This window comes from Phyllobates terribilis, unplaced genomic scaffold (genome assembly GCF_046119375.1).
Source record: "Phyllobates terribilis strain yellow unplaced genomic scaffold, ASM4611937v1 Scaffold_5__5_contigs__length_657084704, whole genome shotgun sequence".
NCBI classification, from domain to species: Eukaryota; Metazoa; Chordata; class Amphibia; order Anura; family Dendrobatidae; genus Phyllobates; species Phyllobates terribilis.
The window spans coordinates 320435030-320462562 of record NW_027362765.1 but is presented as its reverse complement, the minus strand read 5'-3'; the positions used below and the strand labels follow the sequence as shown (position 1 = coordinate 320462562).

The window sequence follows — 27533 nt, the reverse complement described above, 5'->3', positions numbered from 1 at the left end:
ACTGTATAGTGGCGGCTGCTGAGTACAGTAGATGGAAGCAATGTATGGAGCCAAACACCGCAGCTCCGTACACTGTATAGTGGCTGCTGTTGAGTACAGTAGATGTAAGCAATGTATGGAGACAAACACCGCAGCTCCATACACTGTATAGTGGCTGCTGCACAGTACAGTAGATGGAAGCAATGTATGGAGAGAAACACCGCAGCTCTGTACACTGTATAGTGGCTGCTGCACAGTACAGTAGATGTAAGCAATGTATGGAGACAAACACCGCAGCTCCGTACACTGTATAGTGCCTGCTGCTGAGTACAGTAGATGTAAGCAATGTATGGAGCCAAACATCGCAGCTCCATACACTGTATAGTGGCTGCTGCTGAGTACAGTAGATGTAAGCAATGTATGGAGACAAACACTGCAGCTCCGTACACTGTATAGTGGCTGCTGCTGAGTACAGTAGATGTAAGCAATGTATGGAGACAAACACTGCAGCTCCGTACACTGTATAGTGGCGGCTGCTGAGTACAGTAGATGGAAGCAATGTATGGAGACAAACACCGCAGCTCCGTACACTGTATAGTGGCTGCTGTTGAGTACAGTAGATGTAAGCAATGTATGGAGACAAACACCGCAGCTCCATACACTGTATAGTGGCTGCTGCACAGTACAGTAGATGGAAGCAATGTATGGAGAGAAACACCGCAGCCCCGTACACTGTATAGTGGCTGCTGCAGAGTACAGTAGATGTAAGCAATGTATGGAGCCAAACATCGCAGCTCAGTACACTGTATAGTGGCTGCAGCTGAGTACAGTAGATGTAAGCAATGTATGGAGACAAACACCGCAGCTCCGTACACTGTATAGTGCCTGCTGCTGAGTACAGTAGATGTAAGCAATGTATGGAGACAAACACCGCAGCTCCGTACACTGTATAGTGCCTGCTGCTGAGTACAGTAGATGTAAGCAATGTATGGAGCCAAATATCGCAGCTCCGTACACTGTATAGTGACTGCTGCACAGTACAGTAGATGTAAGCAATGTATGGAGACAAACACCGCAGCTCCGTACACTGTATAGTGGCTGCTGCACAGTACAGTAGATGTAAGCAATGTATGGAGACAAACAACGCAGCTCCGTACACTGTATAGTGGCTGCTGCACAGTACAGTAGATGTAAGCAATGTATGGACCCAAACACCGCAGCTCCATACACTGTATAGTGGCTGCTGCACAGTACAGTAGATGGAAGCAATGTATGGAGAGAAACACCGCAGCCCCGTACACTGTATAGTGGCTGCTGCAGAGTACAGTAGATGTAAGCAATGTATGGAGCCAAACATCGCAGCTCAGTACACTGTATAGTGGCTGCAGCTGAGTACAGTAGATGTAAGCAATGTATGGAGACAAACACCGCAGCTCCATACACTGTATAGTGCCTGCTGCTGAGTACAGTAGATGTAAGCAATGTATGGAGACAAACACCGCAGCTCCGTACACTGTATAGTGCCTGCTGCTGAGTACAGTAGATGTAAGCAATGTATGGAGCCAAATATCGCAGCTCCGTACACTGTATAGTGGCTGCTGCACAGTACAGTAGATGTAAGCAATGTATGGAGACAAACAACGCAGCTCCGTACACTGTATAGTGGCTGCTGCACAGTACAGTAGATGTAAGCAATGTATGGAGACAAACACCGCAGCTCCGTACACTGTATAGTGCCTGCTGCTGAGTAAAGTAGATGTAAGCAATGTATGGAGACAAACACCGCAGCTCCGTACACTGTATAGTGACTGCTGCACAGTACAGTAGATGTAAGCAATGTATGGAGACAAACACCGCAGCTCCGTACACTGTATAGTTGCTGCTGCACAGTACAGTAGATGTAAGCAATGTATGGAGACAAACAACGCAGCTCCGTACACTGTATAGTGGCTGCTGCACAGTACAGTAGATGTAAGCAATGTATGGAGAGAAACACCGCAGCTCCGTACACTGTATAGTGGCTGCAGCTGAGTACAGTAGATGTAAGCAATGTATGGAGCCAAACACCGCAGCTCCGTACACTGTATAGTGGCTGCTGCAGAGTACAGTAGATGGAAGCAATGTATGGAGCCAAACACCGCAGCTCTGTACACTGTATAGTGGCTGCTGCTGAGTACAGTAGATGGAAGCAATGTATGGAGCGAAACACCGCAGCTCCATACACTGTATAGTGGCTGCTGCTGAGTACAGTAGATGGAAGCAATGTATGGAGCGAAACACCGCAGCTCCATACACTGTATAGTGGCTGCTGCACAGTACAGTAGATGTAAGCAATGTATGGACACAAACAACGCAGCTCCGAACACTGTATAGTGGCTGCTGCACAGTACAGTAGATGTAAGCAATGTATGGAGACAAACACCGCAGCTCCGTACAGTGTATAGTGGCTGCGGCTGAGTACAGTAGATGTAAGCAATGTATGGAGCCAAACACCGCAGCTCCATACACTGTATAGTGGCTGCTGCACAGTACAGTAGATGTAAGCAATGTATGGAGCCAAACACAGCAGCCCCGTACACTGTATAGCGGCTGCAGCTGAGTACAGTAGATGTAAGCAATGTATGGAGCCAAACACCGCAGCTCCGTACACTGTATAGTGGCTGCTGCTGAGTACAGTAGATGTAAGCAATGTATGGAGTCAAACAACGCAGCTCCGAACACTGTATAGTGGCTGCTGCACAGTACAGTAGATGTAAGCAATGTATGGAGACAAACACCGCAGCTCCGTACACTGTATAGTGGCTGCTGCTGAGTACAGTAGATGTAAGCAATGTATGGAGACAAACACCGCAGCTCCGTACACTGTATAGTGGCTGCGGCTGAGTACAGTAGATGTAAGCAATGTATGGAGCCAAACACCGCAGCTCCATACACTGTATAGTGGCTGCTGCTGAGTACAGTAGATGTAAGCAATGTATGAAGACAAACACCGCAGCTCCATACACTGTATAGTGGCTGCTGCACAGTACAGTAGATGTAAGCAATGTATGGAGCCAAACACCGCAGCCCCGTACACTGTATAGTGGCTGCAGCTGAGTACAGTAGATGTAAACAATGTATGGAGCCAAACACCGCAGCTCCGTACACTGTATAGTGGCTGCTGCAGAGTACAGTAGATGGAAGCAATGTATGGAGCCAGACACCGCAGCCCCGTACACTGTATAGTGGCGGCTGCTGAGTACAGTAGATGGAAGCAATGTATGGAGACAAACACCGCAGCTCCGTACACTGTATAGTGGCTGCTGTTGAGTACAGTAGATGTAAGCAATGTATGGAGACAAACACCGCAGCTCCATACACTGTATAGTGGCTGCTGCACAGTACAGTAGATGGAAGCAATGTATGGAGAGAAACACCGCAGCCCCGTACACTGTATAGTGGCTGCAGCTGAGTACAGTAGATGTAAGCAATGTATGGAGACAAACACCGCAGCTCCATACACTGTATAGTGCCTGCTGCTGAGTACAGTAGATGTAAGCAATGTATGGAGACAAACACCGCAGCTCCGTACACTGTATAGTGGCTGCTGCACAGTACAGTAGATGTAAGCAATGTATGGAGCCAAACACCGCAGCTCCATACACTGTATAGTGGCTGCTGCTGAGTACAGTAGATGTAAGCAATGTATGGAGACAAACACCGCAGCTCCGTACACTGTATAGTGCCTGCTGCTGAGTACAGTAGATGTAAGCAATGTATGGAGCCAAACATCGCAGCTCCGTACACTGTATAGTGACTGCTGCACAGTACAGTAGATGTAAGCAATGTATGGAGACAAACACCGCAGCTCCGTACACTGTATAGTGGCTGCTGCACAGTACAGTAGATGTAAGCAATGTATGGAGCCAAACACCGCAGCTCTGTACACTGTATAGTGGCTGCTGCTGAGTACAGTAGTTGTAAGCAATGTATGGAGACAAACACCGCAGCTCCGTACACTGTATAGTGGCTGCGGCTGAGTACAGTAGATGTAAGGAAAGTATGGAGTCAAACAACGCAGCTCCGAACACTGTATAGTGGCTGCTGCACAGTACAGTAGATGTAAGAAATGTATGCAGAAAAACACCACAGCTCCGTACACTGTATAGTGGCTGCGGCAGAGTACAGTAGATGTAAGCAATGTATGGAGCCAAACACCGCAGCTCCGTACACTGTATAGTGGCTGCTGCAGAGTACAGTAGATGTAAGCAATGTATGGAGCCAAACACCGCAGCTCCGTACACTGTATAGTGGCTGCTGCACAGTACAGTAGATGTAAGCAATGTATGGAGACAAACGCCGCTGCTCCGTACACTGTATAGTGGCTGCTGCCGAGTACAGTAGATGTAAGTAATGTATGGAGCCAAACACCGCAGCTCCGTACACTGTATAGTGGCTGCTGCACAGTACAGTAGATGTAAGCAATGTATGGAGACAAACACCGCAGCTCCGTACACTGTATAGTGGCTGCTGCCGAGTACAGTAGATGTAAGCAATGTATGGAGACAAACACCGCAGCTCCGTACACTGTATAGTGGCTGCTGCTGAGTACAGTAGATGTAAGCAATGTATGGAGCCAAACACCGCAGCTCCATACACTGTATAGTGGCTGCTGCTGAGTACAGTAGATGTAAGAAATGTATGGAGACAAACACCGCAGCTCCGTACACTGTATAGTGGCTGCTGCACAGTACAGTAGATGTAAGCAATGTATGGAGACAAACACCGCAGCTCCGTACACTGTATAGTGGCTGCTGCTAAGTACAGTAGATGTAAGCAATGTATGGAGCCAAACACCGCAGCTCCATACACTGTATAGTGGCTGCTGCTGAGTACAGTAGATGTAAGCAATGTATGGAGACAAACACCGCAGCTCCGTACAGTGTATAGTGGCTGCGGCTGAGTACAGTAGATGTAAGCAAAGTATGGAGCCAAACACCGCAGCTCCATACACTGTATAGTGGCTGCTGCACAGTACAGTAGATGTAAGCAATGTATGGAGCCAAACACAGCAGCCCCGTACACTGTATAGCGGCTGCAGCTGAGTACAGTAGATGTAAGCAATGTATGGAGCCAAACACCGCAGCTCCGTACACTGTATAGTGGCTGCTGCTGAGTACAGTAGATGTAAGCAATGTATGGAGTCAAACAACGCAGCTCCGAACACTGTATAGTGGCTGCTGCACAGTACAGTAGATGTAAGCAATGTATGGAGACAAACACCGCAGCTCCGTACACTGTATAGTGGCTGCTGCTGAGTACAGTAGATGTAAGCAATGTATGGAGACAAACACCGCAGCTCCGTACACTGTATAGTGGCTGCGGCTGAGTACAGTAGATGTAAGCAATGTATGGAGCCAAACACCGCAGCTCCATACACTGTATAGTGGCTGCTGCTGAGTACAGTAGATGTAAGCAACGTATGAAGACAAACACCGCAGCTTAATACACTGTATAGTGGCTGCTGCACAGTACAGTAGATGTAAGCAATGTATGGAGCCAAACACCGCAGCCCCGTACACTGTATAGTGGCTGCTGCAGAGTACAGTAGATGGAAGCAATGTATGGAGCCAGACACCGCAGCCCCGTACACTGTATAGTGGCGGCTGCTGAGTACAGTAGATGGAAGCAATGTATGGAGACAAACACCGCAGCTCCGTACACTGTATAGTGGCTGCTGCAGAGTACAGTAGATGGAAGCAATGTATGGAGCCAGACACCGCAGCCCCGTACACTGTATAGTGGCGGCTGCTGAGTACAGTAGATGGAAGCAATGTATGGAGACAAACACCGCAGCTCCGTACACTGTATAGTGGCTGCTGTTGAGTACAGTAGATGTAAGCAATGTATGGAGACAAACACCGCAGCTCCATACACTGTATAGTGGCTGCTGCACAGTACAGTAGATGGAAGCAATGTATGGAGAGTAACACCGCAGCCCCGTACACTGTATAGTGGCTGCTGCAGAGTACAGTAGATGTAAGCAATGTATGGAGCCAAACATCGCAGCTCAGTACACTGTATAGTGGCTGCAGCTGAGTACAGTAGATGTAAGCAATGTATGGAGACAAACACCGCAGCTCCATACACTGTATAGTGCCTGCTGCTGAGTACAGTAGATGTAAGCAATGTATGGAGACAAACACCGCAGCTCCGTACACTGTATAGTGCCTGCTGCTGAGTACAGTAGATGTAAGCAATGTATGGAGCCAAATATCGCAGCTCCGTACACTGTATAGTGGCTGCGGCTGAGTACAGTAGATGTAAGGAAAGTATGGAGTCAAACAACGCAGCTCCGAACACTGTATAGTGGCTGCTGCACAGTACAGTAGATGTAAGAAATGTATGCAGAAAAACACCACAGCTCCGTACACTGTATAGTGGCTGCGGCAGAGTACAGTAGATGTAAGCAATGTATGGAGCCAAACACCGCAGCTCCGTACACTGTATAGTGGCTGCTGCAGAGTACAGTAGATGTAAGCAATGTATGGAGCCAAACACCGCAGCTCCGTACACTGTATAGTGGCTGCTGCACAGTACAGTAGATGTAAGCAATGTATGGAGACAAACGCCGCTGCTCCGTACACTGTATAGTGGCTGCTGCCGAGTACAGTAGATGTAAGTAATGTATGGAGCCAAACACCGCAGCTCCGTACACTGTATAGTGGCTGCTGCTAAGTACAGTAGATGTAAGCAATGTATGGAGCCAAACACCGCAGCTCCATACACTGTATAGTGGCTGCTGCTGAGTACAGTAGATGTAAGCAATGTATGGAGACAAACACCGCAGCTCCGTACAGTGTATAGTGGCTGCGGCTGAGTACAGTAGATGTAAGCAATGTATGGAGCCAAACACCGCAGCTCTGTACACTGTATAGTGGCTGCTGCTGAGTACAGTAGATGGAAGCAATGTATGGAGCCAGAAACCGCAGCTCCGTACACTGTATAGTGGCTGCTGCACAGTACAGTAGATGTAAGCAATGTATGGAGCCAAACACAGCAGCCCCGTACACTGTATAGCGGCTGCAGCTGAGTACAGTAGATGTAAGCAATGTATGGAGCCAAACACCGCAGCTCCGTACACTGTATAGTGGCTGCTGCTGAGTACAGTAGATGTAAGCAATGTATGGAGTCAAACAACGCAGCTCCGAACACTGTATAGTGGCTGCTGCACAGTACAGTAGATGTAAGCAATGTATGGAGACAAACACCGCAGCTCCGTACACTGTATAGTGGCTGCTGCTGAGTACAGTAGATGTAAGCAATGTATGGAGACAAACACCGCAGCTCCGTACACTGTATAGTGGCTGCGGCTGAGTACAGTAGATGTAAGCAATGTATGGAGCCAAACACCACAGCTCCATACACTGTATAGTGGCTGCTGCTGAGTACAGTAGATGTAAGCAATGTATGAAGACAAACACCGCAGCTCCATACACTGTATAGTGGCTGCTGCACAGTACAGTAGATGTAAGCAATGTATGGAGCCAAACACCGCAGCCCCGTACACTGTATAGTGGCTGCAGCTGAGTACAGTAGATGTAAACAATGTATGGAGCCAAACACCGCAGCTCCGTACACTGTATAGTGGCTGCTGCAGAGTACAGTAGATGGAAGCAATGTATGGAGCCAGACACCGCAGCCCCGTACACTGTATAGTGGCGGCTGCTGAGTACAGTAGATGGAAGCAATGTATGGAGACAAACACCGCAGCTCCGTACACTGTATAGTGGCTGCTGTTGAGTACAGTAGATGTAAGCAATGTATGGAGACAAACACCGCAGCTCCATACACTGTATAGTGGCTGCTGCACAGTACAGTAGATGGAAGCAATGTATGGAGAGAAACACCGCAGCCCCGTACACTGTATAGTGGCTGCTGCAGAGTACAGTAGATGTAAGCAATGTATGGAGCCAAACATCGCAGCTCAGTACACTGTATAGTGGCTGCAGCTGAGTACAGTAGATGTAAGCAATGTATGGAGACAAACACCGCAGCTCCATACACTGTATAGTGCCTGCTGCTGAGTACAGTAGATGTAAGCAATGTATGGAGACAAACACCGCAGCTCCGTACACTGTATAGTGCCTGCTGCTGAGTACAGTAGATGTAAGCAATGTATGGAGCCAAATATCGCAGCTCCGTACACTGTATAGTGGCTGCTGCACAGTACAGTAGATGTAAGCAATGTATGGAGACAAACAACGCAGCTCCGTACACTGTATAGTGGCTGCTGCACAGTACAGTAGATGTAAGCAATGTATGGAGACAAACACCGCAGCTCCGTACACTGTATAGTGCCTGCTGCTGAGTACAGTAGATGTAAGCAATGTATGGAGACAAACACCGCAGCTCCGTACACTGTATAGTGACTGCTGCACAGTACAGTAGATGTAAGCAATGTATGGAGACAAACACCGCAGCTCCGTACACTGTATAGTTGCTGCTGCACAGTACAGTAGATGTAAGCAATGTATGGAGACAAACAACGCAGCTCCGTACACTGTATAGTGGCTGCTGCACAGTACAGTAGATGTAAGCAATGTATGGAGCCAAACACCGCAGCTCTGTACACTGTATAGTGGCTGCTGCTGAGTACAGTAGATGGAAGCAATGTATGGAGCGAAACACCGCAGCTCCATACACTGTATAGTGGCTGCTGCACAGTACAGTAGATGTAAGCAATGTATGGACACAAACAACGCAGCTCCGAACACTGTATAGTGGCTGCTGCACAGTACAGTAGATGTAAGCAATGTATGGAGCCAAACACCGCAGCTCCGTACACTGTATAGTGGCTGCTGCTGAGTACAGTAGATGTAAGCAATGTATGGAGCCAAACACCGCAGCTCCATACACTGTATAGTGGCTGCTGCTGAGTACAGTAGATGTAAGCAATGTATGGAGCCAAACATCGCAGCTCCGTACACTGTATAGTGACTGCTGCACAGTACAGTAGATGTAAGCAATGTATGGAGACAAACACCGCAGCTCCGTACACTGTACAGTGGCTGCTGCACAGTACAGTAGATGTAAGCAATGTATGGAGCCAAACACCGCAGCTCCATACACTGTATAGTGGCTGCTGCTGAGTACAGTAGATGTAAGCAATGTATGGAGACAAACACCGCAGCTCCGTACACTGTATAGTGCCTGCTGCTGAGTACAGTAGATGTAAGCAATGTATGGAGCCAAACATCGCAGCTCCGTACACTGTATAGTGACTGCTGCACAGTACAGTAGATGTAAGCAATGTATGGAGACAAACACCGCAGCTCCGTACACTGTATAGTGGCTGCTGCACAGTACAGTAGATGTAAGCAATGCATGGAGCCAAACACCGCAGCTCTGTACACTGTATAGTGGCTGCTGCTGAGTACAGTAGATGGAAGCAATGTATGGAGCGAAACACCGCAGCTCTGTACACTGTATAGTGGCTGCTGCTGAGTACAGTAGATGGAAGCAATGTATGGAGCGAAACACCGCAGCTCCATACACTGTATAGTGGCTGCTGCACAGTACAGTAGATGTAAGCAATGTATGGACACAAACAACGCAGCTCCGAACACTGTATAGTGGCTGCTGCACAGTACAGTAGATGTAAGCAATGTATGGAGCCAAACACCGCAGCCCCGTACACTGTTTAGTGGCTGCAGCTGAGTACAGTAGATGTAAGCAATGTATGGAGCCAAACACCGCAGCTCCGTACACTGTATAGTGGCTGCTGCTGAGTACAGTAGATGGAAGCAATGTATGGAGCCAGACACCGCAGCCCCGTACACTGTATAGTGGCGGCTGCTGAGTACAGTAGATGGAAGCAATGTATGGAGCCAAACACCGCAGCTCCGTACACTGTATAGTGGCTGCTGTTGAGTACAGTAGATGTAAGCAATGTATGGAGACAAACACCGCAGCTCCATACACTGTATAGTGGCTGCTGCACAGTACAGTAGATGGAAGCAATGTATGGAGAGAAACACCGCAGCTCTGTACACTGTATAGTGGCTGCTGCACAGTACAGTAGATGTAAGCAATGTATGGAGACAAACACCGCAGCTCCGTACACTGTATAGTGCCTGCTGCTGAGTACAGTAGATGTAAGCAATGTATGGAGCCAAACATCGCAGCTCCATACACTGTATAGTGGCTGCTGCTGAGTACAGTAGATGTAAGCAATGTATGGAGACAAACACTGCAGCTCCGTACACTGTATAGTGGCTGCTGCTGAGTACAGTAGATGTAAGCAATGTATGGAGCCAAACATCGCAGCTACGTACACTGTATAGTGGCTGCTGCTGAGTACAGTAGATGTAAGCAATGTATGGAGCCAAACATCGCAGCTCCGTACACTGTATAGTGGCTGCTGGTGAGTACAGTAGATGTAAGCAATGTATGGAGTCAAACAACGCAGCTCCGAACACTGTATAGTGGCTGCTGCACAGTACAGTAGATGTAAGCAATGTATGGAGCCAAACACCGCAGCTGCGTACACTGTATAGTGGCTGCTGCTGAGTACAGTAGATGTAAGCATTGTATGGAGCCAAACACCGCAGCTCCATACACTGTATAGTGGCTGCGGATGAGTACAGTAGATGTAAGCAATGTATGGAGCCAAACACCGCAGCTCCATACACTGTATAGTGGCTGCTGCACAGTACAGTAGATGTAAGCAATGTATGGAGCCAAACACCGCAGCCCCGTACACTGTATAGTGGCTGCAGCTGAGTACAGTAGATGTAAGCAATGTATGGAGCCAAATACCGCAGCTCCGTACACTGTATAGTGGCTGCTGCTGAGTACAGTAGATGGAAGCAATGTATGGAGCCAGACACCGCAGCCCCGTACACTGTATAGTGGCGGCTGCTGAGTACAGTAGATGGAAGCAATGTATGGAGCCAAACACCGCAGCTCCGTACACTGTATAGTGGCTGCTGTTGAGTACAGTAGATGTAAGCAATGTATGGAGACAAACACCGCAGCTCCATACACTGTATAGTGGCTGCTGCACAGTACAGTAGATGGAAGCAATGTATGGAGAGAAACACCGCAGCTCTGTACACTGTATAGTGGCTGCTGCACAGTACAGTAGATGTAAGCAATGTATGGAGACAAACACCGCAGCTCCGTACACTGTATAGTGGCTGCTGCTGAGTACAGTAGATGTAAGCAATGTATGGAGCCAAACATCGCAGCTCCGTACACTGTATAGTGCCTGCTGCTGAGAACAGTAGATGAAAGCAATGTATGGAGCCAAACACCGCAGCTCCGTACACTGTATAGTGGCTGCTGTTGAGTACAGTAGATGTAAGCAATGTATGGAGCCAGACACCACAGCTCCGTACACTGTATAGTGGCTGCTGTTGAGTACAGTAGATGTAAGCAATGTATGGAGACAAACACCGCAGCTCCGTACACTGTATAGTGGCTGCTGCAGAGTACAGTAGATGTAAGCAATGTATGGAGCCAAACATCGCAGCTCAGTACACTGTATAGTGGCTGCTGCTGAGTACAGTAGATGTAAGCAATGTATGGAGACAAACACCGCAGCTCCGTACACTGTATAGTGCCTGCTGCTGAGTACAGTAGATGTAAGCAATGTATGGAGACAAACACCGCAGCTCCGTACACTGTATAGTGGCTGCTGCTGAGTACAGTAGATGTAAGCAATGTATGGAGCCAAACATCGCAGCTCCGTACACTGTATAGTGGCTGCTGCACAGTACAGTAGATGTAAGCAATGTATGGAGACAAACACCGCAGCTCCGTACACTGTATAGTGGCTGCTGCACAGTACAGTACATGTAAGCAATGTATGGAGACAAACAACGCAGCTCCGTACACTGTATAGTGGCTGCTGCACAGTACAGTAGATGGAAGCAATGTATGGAGAGAAACACCGCAGCTCTGTACACTGTATAGTGGCTGCTGCTGAGTACAGTAGATGGAAGCAATGTATGGAGCGAAACACAGCAGCTCCATACACTGTATAGTGGCTGCTGCACAGTACAGTAGATGGAAGCAATGTATGGAGACAAACAACGCAGCTCCGAACACTGTATAGTGGCTGCTGCTGAGTACAGTAGATGTAAGCAATGTATGGAGACAAACACGGCAGCTCCGTACACTGTATAGTGGCTGCTGCTGAGTACAGTAGATGTAAGCAATGTATGGAGCCAAACATCGCAGCTACGTACACTGTATAGTGGCTGCTGCTGAGTACAGTAGATGTAAGCAATGTATGGAGCCAAACATCGCAGCTACGTACACTGTATAGTGGCTGCTGCTGAGTACAGTAGATGTAAGCAATGTATGGAGACAAACACCGCAGCTCCGTACACTGTATAGTGCCTGCTGCTGAGAACAGTAGATGTAAGCAATGTATGGAGCCAAACACCGCAGCTCCGTACACTGTATAGTGGCCGCTGTTGAGTACAGTAGATGTAAGCAATGTATGGAGACAAACACCGCAGCTCCGTAAACTGTATAGTGGCTGCTGCAGAGTACAGTAGATGTAAGCAATGTATGGAGCCAAACATCGCAGCTCAGTACACTGTATAGTGGCTGCTGCTGAGTACAGTAGATGTAAGCAATGTATGGAGACAAACACCGCAGCTCCGTACACTGTATAGTGCCTGCTGCTGAGTACAGTAGATGTAAGCAATGTATGGAGCCAAACATCGCAGCTACGTACACTGTATAGTGGCTGCTGCACAGTACAGTAGATGTAAGCAATGTATGGAGACAAACACCGCAGCTCCGTACACTGTATAGTGGCTGCTGCACAGTAGAGTAGATGTAAGCAATGTATGGAGACAAACAACGCAGCTCCGTACACTGTATAGTGGCTGCTGCACAGTACAGTAGATGTAAGCAATGTATGGAGCCAAACACCGCAGCTCTGTACACTGTATAGTGGCTGCTGCTGAGTACAGTAGATGGAAGCAATGTATGGAGCGAAACACCGCAGCTCCATACACTGTATAGTGGCTGCTGCTGAGTACAGTAGATGTAAGCAATGTATGGAGACAAACACCGCAGCTCCGTACACTGTATAGTGGCTGCTGCTGAGTACAGTAGATGTAAGCAATGTATGGAGACAAACACCGCTGCTCCGTACACTGTATAGTGGCTGCTGCACAGTACAGTAGATGTAAGCAATGTATGGAGACAAACACCGCAGCTCCGTACACTGTATAGTGGCTGCTGCAGAGTACAGTAGATGTAAGCAATGTATGGAGACAAACACAGCAGCTCCGTACACTGTATAGTGACTGCTGCACAGTACAGTAGATGTAAGCAATGTATGGAGACAAACACCACAGCTCTGTACACTGTATAGTGGCAGCTGCTGAGTACAGTAGATGTAAGCAATGTATGGAGACAAACACCGCAGCTCCGTACACTGTATAGTGGCAGCTGCTGAGTACAGTAGATGTAAGCAATGTATGGAGACAAACACCGCAGCTCCATACACTGTATAGTGACTGCTGCACAGTGCAGTAGATGTAAGCAATGTATGGAGACAAACACCGCAGCTCTGTACACTGTATAGTGGCAGCTGCTGAGTACAGTAGATGTAAGCAATGTATGGAGACAAACACCGCAGATCCATACACTGTATAGTGACTGCTGCACAGTACAGTAGATGTAAGCAATGTATGGAGACAAACACCGCAGCTCCGTACACTGTATAGTGTCTGCTGCTGAGTACAGTAGATGTAAGCAATGTATGGAGCCAAACACCGCAGCTCCGTACACTGTATAGTGGCTGCTGCAGAGTACAGTAGATGTAAGCAATGTATGGAGACAAACACAGCAGCTCCGTACACTGTATAGTGGCTGCTGCTGAGTACAGTAGATGTAAGCAATGTATGGAGCCAAACATCGCAGCTCCGTACACTGTATAGTGGCTGCTGCTGAGTACAGTAGATGTAAGCAATGTATGTAGACAAACACCGCAGCTCTGTACACTGTATATTGCCTGCTGCTGAGTACAGTAGATGTAAGCAATGTATGGAGCCAAACACCGCAGCTCCGTACACTGTATAGTGACTGCTGTTGAGTATAGTAGATGTAAGCAATGTATGGAGACAAACACCGCAGCTCCATACACTGTATAGTGGCTGCTGCACAGTACAGTAGATGTAAGCAATGTATGGAGACAAACACCGCAGCTCCGTACACTGTATAGTGGCTGCTGCTGAGTACAGTAGATGGAAGCAATGTATGGAGCCAGAAACCGCAGCTCCGTACACTGTACAGTGGCTGCTGCTGAGTACAGTAGATGTAAGCAATGTATGGAGACAAACACCGCAGCTCCGTACACTGTATAGTGGCTGCTACTGAGTACAGTAGATAGAAGCAATGTATGGAGACAAACACCGCAGCTCCGTACACTGTATAGTGGCTGCTGCACAGTACAGTAGATGTAAGCAATGTATGTAGACAAACACCGCAGCTCCGTACACTGTATAGTGGCTGTTGCTGAGTACAGTAGATGGAAGCAATGTATGGAGACAAACACCGCAGATCCGTACACTGTATAGTGGCTGCTGCTGAGTACAGTAGATGGAAGCAATGTATGGAGACAAACACCGCAGCTCCATACACTGTATAGTGGCTCCTGCCAAGTACTGCAGATATCTCCCATACATTTATGGCATAACTACAAGCGATCCCAAGAATGGAGCCCCATTCACATGGCTGTGAAAAGAGGCATGCGTATCTTCTCTCAATTCATTCCAAAATAGGAGATACTGCTGTTTTGGGGGACTTACATTATAATGATGGATAAGCATTGGTAATGTTTTTTTTTTATTTTGAGTAAGGAAAGCTAATAAAAAAATACTCCACCCAACACAAGAAAATAGCAATTTTGCCATTTTTAAATTTAGCTGTGTGCTACAAGTCATTCTGACTGTGGATAAAATACACTGCTCAAAAAATAAAGGGAACACTTAAACAACAGAATATAACTCCAAGTAAATCAAACTTCTGTGAAATCAAACTGTCCACTTAGGAAGCAACACTGATTGACAATCAATTTCAACAGACCACATCTCAGTACCAATGCTTTCTGGCTGATGTTTTGGTCACTTTTGAATGTTGGTTGTGCTTTCACACTCGTGGTAGCATGAGACGGACTCTACAACCCACAGAAGTTGCTCAGGTTGTGCAGCTCATCCAGGATGGCACATCAATGCGAGCTGTGGCAAGAAGGTTTGTTGTGTCTGTTAGCGTAGTGTCCAGAGGTTGGAGGTGCTACCAGGAGACAGGCCAGTACACCAAGAGACGTGGAGGGGGTTGTAAGAGGGCAACAACCCAGCAGCAGGACCGCTACCTCAGCCTTTGTGCAAGGAGGAACAGGAGGAGCACTGCCAGAGCCCTGCAAAATTACCTCCAGCAGGCCACAAATGTGCATGTGTCTGCACAAACGATTAGAAATCGACTCCATAAGGGTGGTATAAGGGCCTGACGTCCACAGATGGGGGTTGTGCTCACAGCCCAACACCGTGCAGGACGCTTGGTATTTGCCACAGAACAGCAGGATTGGCAAAGTCGCCACTGGCGCCCTGTGCTCTTCACAGATGAAAGCAGGTTCACACTGAGCACATGTGACAGACGTGACAGAGTCTGGAGACACCGTGGAGAGCATTCTGCTGCCTACAACATCCTTCAGCATGGCCGATTTGGCAGTGGGTCAGTAATGGTGTGGGGTGGCATTTCTTTGGAGGGCCGCACAGCGCTCCATGTGCTCGCCAGAGGTAGCCTGACTGCCATTAGGTACCGGGATGAGATCCTCAGACCCCTTGTGAGACCATATGCTGGTGCGGTTGGCCCTGGGTTTCTCCTAATGCAGGACAATGCCAGACCTCATGTGGCTGGAGTGTGTCAGCAGTTCCTGGAAGATGAAGGCATTGAAGCTATGGACTGGCCCGCCCGTTCCCCAGACCTGAATCCGATTGAGCACATCTGGGACATAATGTCTAGCTCCATCCACCAACGTCACATTGCACCAGACTGTCCAGGAGTTGACGGATGCTTTAGTCCAGGTCTGGGAGGAGATCCCACAGGAGACCATCCGCAACCTCATCAGGAGCATGCCCAGGAGTTGTAGGGAGGTCATACAGGCACGTGGAGGCCACACACAATACTGAGCCTCATTTCGACTTGTTTAAATGAAAGTTGGATCAGCCTGTAGTGTGTTTTTTGACTTTGATTTTGGGGGTGACTCCAAATCCAGGCCTCCATTGGTTAATAAATTTGATTTCCATTGATGATTTTTGTGTGATTTTGTTGGCATTAAACACCTTAGATGCTGCGATCACTATTGATCCATAACTAAAGGGGTTACATAGCCATGCGCGACTATTCTGAAAACAATCTCCAGTCCACATCTCCAGGGATTTAATAGCTGTAGTGTTGAGTGAGCCGAGCTCGCCGTGATACTCGGGTGCTCGACCCGAGCAACGAGACCAATGTTAGTCTATGGGAGACCCGAGCATTTTTGCGGTGGCACCCCCGGCAGTCTTTCAAAAGCCTAACAAGAGTCCAAAACGATAGTGACAGTGCTCAAATGACATGGGGACAGCATGGGGATCACCACAGGAAGCATTTCTGACCCCCAGGTCACTGTTGTCAACAATGTGGTCAGAGGTATTAAGCCACTTTATAGGCTCATAATAAAACGTTCAAAAACGAAAGTGAAACTTTTTTCCTGTGAAATATGTTAAGGAAATTCTTTTCCAGGGTAAAGACTTGTGTATAAGGTAAAATAAATAACCAAAAACAAAAATACTCCTCCACACCTTGGGCTATGTTCACAAGTAGCAATTTTTATGCGTTTTTGCACTTTTGTATTGCTTTCAACTGTGACAAATGCATTCACCGGGAAATGTCATTTTAACATTTACAACCTTATCTGGCCATGTGCTGTGTGACACATGCATACAGTGCTGAAAAGACATGGGGACAGCATGGGGAAGACCCCTGGAAGCATCTCTGACTCCCAGGTCACTGCCTAAAAGTGTGCCCATCAGAAGTGATCCTTGCCGCATCAGAAGATGCAGACTTGCAACTATCCCCGTGCAAGTCCTTGTCCCAGGGCAGTGTTCAATTGTACCTCCCCCATTCCTTGCAATGCAAGCGCAAATATGCAGCCAACCACCCACCCACCCGCAGGCTGCAATACCATACTACTAGCTTGCACTTGAAATGGGGCCTTTTAGTTTTGAGGAGGCCAAAGCTGGCCACTACCTCATGGCTGCTTCGGCAGCGAGGTATCCATACTCAGTCCCCAGCCGCCCGGCGGCCGGGAGTCCACGCTCGGTCCCCAGCCCCCAGGGGGCGGCCAGGTGTCCACACTCGGTCCCCAGCCGCCCCGCAGCTGGGTGTCCACACTCGGTCCCCAGCCGCCCCGCGGCCGGGTGTCCACACACGGTCCCCAGCTGCCTACGGGGGGCCGGGTGTCCATAAACGGTCCCCAGCCGCCCCGATTTCTCCGCGAAACATCCCCACAGACTTTTCTTAGCCCGGCCTACTTTAGGGCAGCATTGGACGAGCCCACCAGAGAACCAGACTCCTCCGGTGGGCCCTGGCTTCTCCATCAGGGCAGTTGAGAGAGCCAAGGTGAGGAGCATGATGATGATGATAGAAGTTAGCATCTGCTTTGTTTTGTTGGAATGCAAGCGTAAGTGTGCAACCTGCCACCCACCCACCCCCAGGCTGCAATACCATACTGCTAGCTTGCTTGCACTTGAAATTGGGCCTTTTAGGCATGTGGAGGAAGACGCCGGCCACCATGTCATGGCTGCGTTGGCGGCCCTTTTATCCATACTCAATCCCCAGCCGTCCGGCGGTCGGGTGTCCACACACGGTCCCCAGCCCCCTGGGGCGGCCGGGTGTCCATAAACGGTCCCCAGCCGCCCCGATTTCTCCTGTTACCGACCCACACACTTTTCTTAGACTGGCCTGCTTTAGGGAAGCACTGGACGAGCCCACCAGAGAACCAGACTCCTCCGGTGGGCCCTGGCTTCTCCATCAGGGGAGTTGAGAGTGCCAAGGTGAGGAGCATGATGATGATAGAAGTTAGCATCTGCTTTGTCTTCTTGGAATGCAAGCACATGTATATAGTAGCGGCTAGGCCTTAGGTGGTCAGCGTTTTGGCGCATATCCTACCTCCTACGAGGATTGCTGGATGTTTTCCTGCTACTATCCCAGTTCTATGACTCCTGTTAAAACAAAGCTTCAGGTGATAAATGATGGCAGGTGATAAATGATGGATGAGGTGGTGGCAAAGAAGAAAGAGCAGGAGGAACAGTGACCATTCACATCAATATCAGGCCAGTCAACCACACATGTCTTGTAGGATATGTTTCTGTAACAAAAGGAGCGGTTCTGCTACACAGTTATAGGGCATGCAGTGAGTGCAATGCCTACCAAACATTTCGAGGCACTCCAATGCCCCTTGGAAGTGACATGGAGGTCAGAGGGCCTTAACTAAACCGTTTTTTCCATTTATAGCAACTGGGTCTCCTGTACACTGTTGGCCTAAGCAGTGAATGGAAGGCTTTCCAAAAATTATGAGGAACTGCAATGCCCCTTGAAACAGACGTGGATTACAGCGTACTAAAAACCTTCTACCCATTATTGGGGAGTGGGTCTCCGTTAGTTTTCGCCTTTGCATTGAAAAGCAAAAGCTGACTAAAATTAGGAGGAAATGCAATGCCCGTTGGAAGAGTCGTGGAGGTTAGAGGTAATTAAAAACAACATTTCAATGCCCCTCGGAAGAGACGTGGAGGTCACAGTAGCTTAACAAGACGCTTTTAATGCCCCTCAGAAGAGACGTGGAGTTCAGAGTGGTATAACAACACGCTTTTAATGCCCCTCAGAAGAGAGGTGGAGGTCAGAGTGGTATAACAAGAAGGTTTTAATGCCCCTCAGAAGAGACGTGGAGGTCAGAGCGGTATAACAAGACGGTTTTAATGCCCCTCAGAAGAGACGTGGAGGTCAGAGTGGTATAACAACACGCTTTTGATGCCCCTCAGAAGAGACGTGGAGGTCAGAGTGGTATAATAAGACGGTTTTAATGCCCCTCAGGAGAGACGTGGTCACAGTAGCTTAACAAGACGCTTTTATGAAGAGACGTGGAGGTCAGAGTGGTATAACAAGACGGTTTTAATGCCCATCAGAAGAGACGTGGAGGTCAGAGTGGTATAGCAAGACGCTTTTAATGCCCCTCAGAAGAGACGTGGAGGTCACAGGAGCTTAACAAGACGCTTTTAATGCCCCTCAGAAGAGACGTGCAGGTCAGAGTGGTATAACAACACGCTTTTAATGCCCCTTGGAAGAGACGTGGAGGTCAGAGTGGTATTACAACACGCTTTTAATGCCCCTCAGAAGAGACGTGGAAGTCAGAGTGGTATAACAACACGCTTTTAATGCCCCTCAGAAGAGACGTGGAGGTCAGAGTGGTATAACAACACGCTTTTGATGCCCCTCAGAAGAGACGTGGAGGTCAGAGTGGTATAACAAGACGGTTTTAATGCCCCTCAGAAGAGACGTGGAGGTCAGAGTGGTATAAAAAGACACTTTTAATGCCCCTTGAAAAAGTGGTGGAGGTCACAGTAGCTTAACAAGACGCTTTTAATGCCCCTTGGAAGAGACATGGAGGTTGCAGTAGTAACAAGACGGTGTTAATGCCCCTCGGAAGAGACGTGGAGGTCGCAGTAGCATAACAAGACGCTTTTAACGCCCCTTAGAAAGGTGGTGGAGGTCGCAGTAGCTTAACAAGACGGTTATAATGCCCTCAGAAGAGACGTGGAGGTCACAGTAGCTTAACAAGACGCTTTTAATGCCCCTCAGAAGAGACGTGGAGGTCAGAGTGGTATAACAAGACGCTTTTAATGCCCCTCAGATGAGACGTGGAGGTCAGAGTGGTATAACAACACGGTTTTAATGCCCCTCGGAAGAGACGTGGAGGTCGCAGTAGCATAACAAGACGCTTTTAATGCCCCTTAGAAAGGTGGTGGAGGTCGCAGTAGCTTAACAAGACAGTTATAATGCCCTCAGAAGAGACGTGGAGGTCACAGTAGCTTAACAAGACGCTTTTAATGCCCTTCAGAAGAGACGTGGAGGTCAGAGTGGTATAACAAGACGCTTTTAATGCCCCTCAGATGAGACGTGGAGGTCAGAGTGGTATAACAACACGCTTTTAATGCCCCTCAGAAGAGACGTGGAGGTCAGAGTGGTATAACAACACGCTTTTAATGCCCCTCAGAAGAGATGTGGACGTCAGAGTGGTATAACAACATGCTTTTAATGCCCCTCAGAAGAGACGTGGAGGTCACAGTAGCTTAACAAGACGCTTTTAATGCCCCTCAGAAGAGACGTGGAGGTCAGAGTGGTATAACAAGACGCTTTTAATGCCCCTCAGAAGAGACGTGGAGGTCAGAGTGGTATAACAACACGCTTTTAATGCCCCTCAGAAGAGACGTGGAGGTCAGAGTGGTATAAAAACACGCTTTTAATGCCCCTCAGAAGAGACGTGGAAGTCAGAGTGGTATAACAACACGCTTTTAATGCCCCTTGGAAGAGAAGTGGAGGTCAGAGTGGTATAACAAGACGCTTTTAATGCCCCTTGGAAGAGACGTGGAGGTCAGAGTGGTATAACAACATGCTTTTAATGCCCCTCAGAAGAGACGTGGAGGTCCCAGTAGCTTAACAAGACGCTTTTAATGCCCCTCTGAAAAGTGGTGGAGGTCCCAGTAGCTTAACAAGACGCTTTTAATGCCCCTCAGAAGAGAGGTGGAGGTCCCAGTAACTTAACAAGACGCTTTTAATGCCCCATGGAAAGTGGTTGAGGTCGCAGCAGCTTAACAAGACGCTTTTAATGCCCCTTACAAGAGCCATATAGTACAGCATCTTAAAAACATTATTCCCATTATTGGGGTGTGTGTCTCCCATAGTCTTTGCTTATGTCTTCCAAGCAAAAGCTGCCAAAAATTAGGACGGAGGAACTTGCAATGCCCCTTACAAGAGCCATGCAGTACAGCATAATACAAACATTATTCCCATTATTGGGGAGTGGGTCTCCCATAGTATTTGCTTATGCCTTCCAAGCAAAAGCTGCCAAAAATTAGGATGGAGGAACTTGCAATGCCCCTTACAAGAGCCATACAGTAAAGCATCTTAAAAATATTATTCCCATTATTGGGGAGTGGGTCTCCCACAGTCTTTGCTTATGCCTTCCAAGCAAAAGCTGACAAAAATAAGGACGGAGGAACTTTCAATAATGGCAACACGGACCATGGTCACCCTGGTGGTATAGTGGTGGTGGAAGCTGAGGATAAGAACATAAAACAGCCGAAATGAGGAAGCGTATACCCATGTGTGGGTGTGAAGCGGTGCATGTGAATACAACTCTCGAAAAAACACAGTGGATTTGACTTTATGTTATTCTGCTGTCATTTGGTGGTGATGAGAAGTCTGGCCCAATCCAGCCCTTGTTCATTTTGATAAGGGTCAGCTTGTCAGTTGACAGGCGAGTGCGCTTATCAGTTATAATTCCCCCAGCAGTACTAAAAACACGCTCCGATAACATGCTAGCGGCAGGGCAGGCCAGGACCTCCAAGGCGTACAGAGCGAGTTCATTCCAAGTGTCCAGCTTGGATACCCAATAATTAAAAGGCACAGAGGAATCACGGAGGACGCTAGTACGGTCGGCAAGGTACTCCCTCACCATCTTTTGAAACTTTCCACTCCTTGTGAGAGTACCCCGCGCCTCAGGGCCTGTAAGCTGGGCGGGTCTGAGAAAACTGTCCCAGAACGTTGACAGTGTTCCCCTGCCTCTGCTGGATTGGAGTTGCCTCTCTCTCGCTTGTACGCCTTGGTTGGTCAACGAACTGTGACCTCTGCCGCTAGCGTGTTCAGATGGGAACTTTTTTAACAGTTCTGCAGCAAGGGCCTTCTGGTACTGCCCCATTTTTGTAGACCTCTCCACCTCAGGAATAAGAGAGTGCAAATTCTCCTTGTAGCGGGGGTCTAAAAGTGTCACCAACCAGTAATGACTGTCACCCAACATTTTGACAACGCGAGGGTCACGGTTAAGGCAGCGTAACATAAAGTCAGCCATGCGTGCCAGACTGGTAACGGGCAAGACTTCCGTGTCCTCACCAAGATGACGACTGACCATGCTCTCCTCCTCCTCCTCCCCCCTGTCCTCAGGCCACCCACGGTGAACCGACGGTATGACAGTTGTACAGGTACTAACGTCTACAGCGCATGACACAAGCTCCTGTTCTTCCTCCTCCTCCTCCTCTCCCTCATTGTACCCCAATGCACGTTGGGATGAGATGAGGCTGGGCTGTGTGTAATCGACCGCTACGGCTTCTTGATCCATCTCATCATACTCTGGCTGCAATGCCTCCTCTTTAATTCTCTGCAGAGAGCGTTGCAACACACTCCTGAGGTCTTATGTGTGGAGTCTGACCTGAATATCGATGGCCTTGTTGCAGCTGGTACTCCACAACTGCTATCTTCTGCTCACAAATCCTTTGCAACATGTGGAGGGTAGAGTTTCAACGTGTGGGGACAACACACACCAGTCGGTGTGACGGAAGCTGCAAACGCTGCTGCAACACAGCAAGGGCGGCGGAAGCTGTAGCCGACTTGCGAAAATGAGCTGACAGGCGGCGTACTTTGAAGAGCAGATCTGGCAACTCACGGTACGATTTAAGAAACAGGTGAACCACAAGGTTAAGCACATGAGCCAGGCATGGTACGTGTGTGATCTCGCCTCGCCTCAGAGCCGCCACCAGGTTACGGCCATTGTCACACACGACCATGCCTGGATGTAGGTTCAGCGGTCTCAGCCACAGATCTGCCTGCTCTTTCACAGCTGTCCACAACTCACAAGCAGTGTGAGGTTTCTCACCTAAGCTTATGAGTTTCAGCACAGCCTGTTGTCGCTTGGCGGAGGCAGTACTGCAGTGCTTCCAGCTTGTAACTGATGTGTTGATATCTGAGATGGAGGCTGAACATGAGGAGGAGGAGGAGGATGATGCGCAGGAGCTGTACACTGTGGGGGCAACTCTGACTGACATAGGGCCCGCAATCCTCGGTGTGTGGAGGATGTGTTCCGTCCCAAGGTCCGACTGGGTCCCGGCTTCCACTATGTTTACCCAGTGTGCAGTCAGGGAGATGTACCGTCCCTGGCCACAAGCACTTGTCCACGTGTCCGTTGTCAGATGGACTCTCCCAGTAATTGCGTTGTTGAGGGCACGGCAGATGTTTTGGGACACGTGCTTGTGTAGTGCGGGGATGGCACACCGGGCAAAATAGTGTCGGCTGGGGACCGAGTACCGAGGGAGGCCACTGCCATAAGGTTGCGGAAGGATTCGGTCTCCACCAGCCTAAAAGGCAGCATTTCCAACGCAAGCAGTCGTGAAATGTGCGAATTTAGGACTGTGGCCTGTGGGGCGTTAGCTGCGAATTTCCGCTTTTGTTCAAAGGTCTGGGATATGGACAATTGAACGCTGCGGTGGGACGTGGACGTTGATGCTGTTTCTTGAGAAACTGCCATAACAAGTGAAGACTGAGAGGAGGGGGCATCTTTGCATGCAGTATGGACAGGGGATTGCCTTGCACACACAACAGGGGGTTCTATTGCACGCACAACAGCGGAAGAAGCAGTGGTGACACCCGCTGACACTGGTCGTGGACCCTGGGTTTCGCCCCACAAAGTCGGGTGCTTTGCTGCCATGTGCCTGATCATGCTGGTGGTGGTCAGGCTGGTAGTTTTGTCACCCCTGCTGATGCTGGCATGGCAGGTGGTACAAATGGCCTTTTTGGGGTTATCAGCAGAGTCTTTAAAAAAATTCCAGACTCTGGAAGACCTACCGCTTGTACTGGCAACGTCCCTCGTGTTGGTGTTACGGGGAAAGGTTGCCTGCCTTCTGTCTGCGGCCGCCACACTGCTTCTTCCTGCCTGTTGGGGTACTCTGCCTCCCTCCCCCTGTGTGCTGCTGGCCTCACTCTGCGTGTCCTCCTGCCAAGTTGGGTCAGTTACTAGATCATCCACCACCTCCTCCTCTTCCACTTGCACACCAAGATCCTCCTCCTCACTTCCTGGCAATTGTGTCTCGTCATCGTCCACCTCTTGTGACAAATTGCCAGCGTCGACTTCCTGTGGCCGTGGCTGTTCAAATATTTGTGCATCGCTACATGGGATCTCCTCTTCCACCACCTCAAGCTGAGCAGGCGAGGTTAACAAATCTGGAAATGGACCAGTGAACAGCTCTTCAGAGTGTCCAAGTGTGGGATCAGTTACTGTCTGACGACACTCGGCATGGTGGGAGGAAGGAGCATCAGGGTGACGAGGAGTATGCAGTCGAGAATCACGGCTACTAAGAGTCGACCGTGTGGAAGACAGGCCGGAGGTGGTGGTGCCCAGGTAACTGGAAGTATTATCTGTTATCCAATTAATAACCTGTTCACACTGATCAGTTCGCAATACTGGTGTTGTTCTGTGCTTCCCTAGTAATTTGGTCAAGAAGTGGGAGCGAGAAGATGTGGCTGTTGGTTGTGGCACATTTTCACCTTGGCCACGGCTCCGTCCTCTGCACGCACCATCACCAGAACGTCCACTTCCACGTCCCTTGCCACGCGCCTTGCCCATTGTAAAGGAAGTAAAATAGCTTACACTCGCACTATCAATGGAAAAAGGGTAATAAAAAGTAGATTAGAACCGTAGAAGAGGAAAACCACAGTTCTATTTCTCTGGCCTACACCCGACTCTTTTAAACAATCTGAACAATCAGGGAGAAAATATTACTGTTTTTCTTTACGGAAAAAAATACCAAAAGCTGAATAATAGAGATTTTTTACCGTGGAACAGCAAAACCACAGTTATAATTTACTGGTGTATGTATATCAGACTTTTTTAAATATATATATATATTTGCGGCTGAACAGTGAGCGACACACTCAAACTGTTTTTTTTAGATACAAATGGCCCAAAAGTGGATAATACAGAGGTTTGAACCATGGAACTGCAAAACCACTCTTGTATTTCTCGGGCCTACACCAGACTATTTTCAACAGATATATTTGTGTCTGAACAATTAGGAGACACTATTATTTATTTTTTACGGCAAAAAATGCCAAAAGCAGGATAATAGAGATTTTTTTACCGTGAAACAGCAAAACCAGTTATCATTTACTGGTGTATACCAGACTATTTTCAACAGATATATTTGTGTCTGAACAATCAGGAGACACTATTATTTATTTTTTACGGCCAAAAATTGCGAAAAGCAGGATAATACAGAGATTTGACCCGTGGAACAGCAAAACCACACTTGTATTTCTCAGGCCTACACCAGACTATTTTCAACGGATATATTTGTGTCTGAACAATGAGGAGACACTATTATTTTTTTTTTTACGCAAAAAATGCCAAAAGCAGGATAATAGAGATTTTTTACCGTGGAACAGCAAATCTACAGTTATAATTTACTGGTGTATACCAGACTATTTTCAACAGATACATTTGTGTCTGAACAATCAGGAGACACTATTATTTTTATTTTACGGCAAAAAATGCCAAAAGCAGGATAATAGAGATTTTTTTACCGTGGAACAGCAAAACCACAGTTATAATTTACTGGTGTATACCAGACTATTTTCAACAGATATATTTGTGTCTGAACAATCAGGAGACACTATTATTTATTTTTTTATGGCAAAAAATGCCAAAAGTAGGATAATAGAGATTTTTTACCGTGGAACAGCAAAACCACAGTTATAATTTACTGGTGTATACCAGAATTTTTTAAATATATATATATTTGCGGCTGAACAGTGAGCGACACACTCAAACTATTTTTTTTTAGATACAAAAGGCACAAAACTGGATAATACAGAGATTTCACCCGTGGAACTGCAAAACCACACTTCTGCTTCTGTGGCCTATACCAGACTCTTTTCAACAGATACATTTGTGTCTGAAAAATCAGAGACACACTTTTTTTTTGGGGGGGGGGGAGGGGGACACCAATAGGTTAATAAGACGGGTATTTGTACAGTGTGAAGGAGGAAAAAAAAAAAGAGGATTTAGGTGAAAAAAAGGATTTTTCCTGGCCCCCGAGACCTGGAGCTAAGTCCAGCAATTTCAGACACAGGAGCACACAGGACTGTAATGCAGTGTTTGCTGGTATAACCACTGCGTCTCCTATACAGCCTGCCTGCCTGTCTGATATCTGGGATGGATATTAGTCCTGAGAAGGACTGTTTGTTTGATCTGGCAGCCTTTACAGACCCTACACTATTTTGCAGGATAAATCTCTCCCTAGCTCAGCAGCGCTGTCCCTACACTGTCTGATCCGGAGCGACTGTGTCCAAGATGGCGGCGCCCGGTTTTAAATACTCGAGGTGACGCTGTGCGGCCAGCCAATCACTGTAATGCCCACAAACAACATGGCTGCGGCATTACAGTGACTGGCTGGCAATCCCTGCATGTTCATTGGCTCTGTAAAGAGCGCCAAACATGCAGGGCGGAGACCAGAGCTCCCGCCCGAGTAACCCGGAAATGCTCGGTGCTCACCGAACATCCCGAGTAGCGTGATGCTCGGGCGAGTACCGAGCAGTGTCGAGCATGTTCGCTCAACAGTACACAGCTACTGCGGGAGTGAGCGGATCCTGGAAGCATCACAGCCCAGAGTGGCGGGGGCTCGGGAAAAAGTGACAATTACTTATTTTGTAACCTAAACTTTTGTTTCATTTTATACGTTTCTATAAGTGGGCACGGGCAGAGGTTTCTCTAGGAGCCAGGCTCATCTGCAATGGCCGAAGCCAAACCTCATCAGCCAAGAAAAGGGAAGCGGTGGTCATTTTTGGCCAGATTGACAACCCACCTTGGCATCAGTACAGCTAGACATGGCCATAATGGTGCTATAGACTGGTGGAAAGCCAGTGTGTGCTGTGTATAGACCACGCCGTGGTAGCGATACAGAAGGCACCCTATACATGGGCAGAGGAGTGCACCCTGCCCATAGGAACGTCCTGTATGTAACACATACACTGCACGACACGCAGACAGACAGTAAGATGAGAGGATATATGAGGAGACCGCTCTCCCAGCACAACTACTCACAATGAGCACTCACTGAGCCGCTGCCGGAAGGACGACCTTTTATCCTACCGCCACTCCCGGGAATGCCAGGGACTTCCGGTTTGTGCGCACCACGTGACTAGAATTGACGGCTGCTAGAGTCTAGGACCCTCAGTACTGACGCGCGCTCTGTATGCGCCATTTTGTTGGCGCTTGTAGAGAAGGAAAGCGCCGGCCAATCTGATCCATAGTTTATTTGTGGACGGGTTTGACGAGTAAACTGAAGGCTCCCAGTTCTTACTTCACTTCTAAGTCTGCCACATGCTGCCTTCATAGTGTTATGTAGCTATAATAGATGGCAATGCACTGAGGGGGGAGACACTACAGATACATGTGCCTGGCTGCT

General features: G+C 48.2%; 1 protein-coding gene across 3 annotated transcripts in view; it reads right to left on the bottom strand.

The window, feature by feature from the left end:
* Positions 1 to 27285, bottom strand: part of LOC141273121 (uncharacterized) — a 78937-nt gene extending 51652 nt beyond the window's left edge. For 2 of the 3 annotated variants that reach the window (XM_073684542.1, XM_073684540.1), the window contains exon 1: positions 27170 to 27285. The gene's annotated coding sequence lies outside the window, so the exon portion shown is untranslated. The remainder of the gene's footprint in view (positions 1 to 27169) is intronic. The other variant, XM_073684541.1, reaches the window with a different exon arrangement.
* Positions 27286 to 27533: the final 248 nt, after the last annotated feature.